Raw genomic sequence first — 739 nt, forward strand, 5'->3', positions numbered from 1 at the left:
TCAACCAAAACAAGCTTCATTTTCGTCCGCATAAGCTATGGAGCCTGTAGGACACATAGACTCTAACATCTGCTTGGTATGGTAGTTTATTCCTTTATAAATTATTTGGCAAATATGCTATTTGTCAATAACATGATGGGGACACTCTTAGAGAAGGTCTTGAAACCTTTTCATGAGTCTGGAAAATGACTCTTGAGGTTTTTGTCAAAAACTGCATGATCTTGCTCTTAAGTTTATTTGTTTTATGCAAGGGAAATTTTTTCTCAAGAATGATACCGTAAACTGATCCCATGTGGTAATGGAATTAGTTGGTAGCTCATATAACCATCTTTTTGCTTCATCCTTGAGCGAAAAGGTAATGCATCTAAGTTTAACAGTATCATCACTGAGCTGTTGTATCTTAATGAGAATACAAACATTCTCAAATTCTCTTATGAACAAATAAGCATCTTCAAAGGATAACCCATGGAAGTGGGGTAACATAGTGATGAATTGAGTTTTAAGCTTATAGTTGTTCCTCATGGCAGTTGGTAATCTAATGTAAGAAGGTTGGGTTGCCTTGGTTGGGTAGATTCTATCCTTTAAAGTAGGCTTAGGTTGTTTCGACATTCTTAAAATATGTACTCTTACTAAACAATTGGTAGAATCACGGGTCTACACACTCTTGCAATAGAAAACTACCCACAACTAGAGTAAGACAAGCACAAAAGAATAAAAAGAAAAACTCTTTTTTTTTTTT

Source organism: Macadamia integrifolia, chromosome 3 (assembly GCF_013358625.1).
Source record: "Macadamia integrifolia cultivar HAES 741 chromosome 3, SCU_Mint_v3, whole genome shotgun sequence".
In the NCBI taxonomy this organism is placed as follows: domain Eukaryota; kingdom Viridiplantae; phylum Streptophyta; class Magnoliopsida; order Proteales; family Proteaceae; genus Macadamia; species Macadamia integrifolia.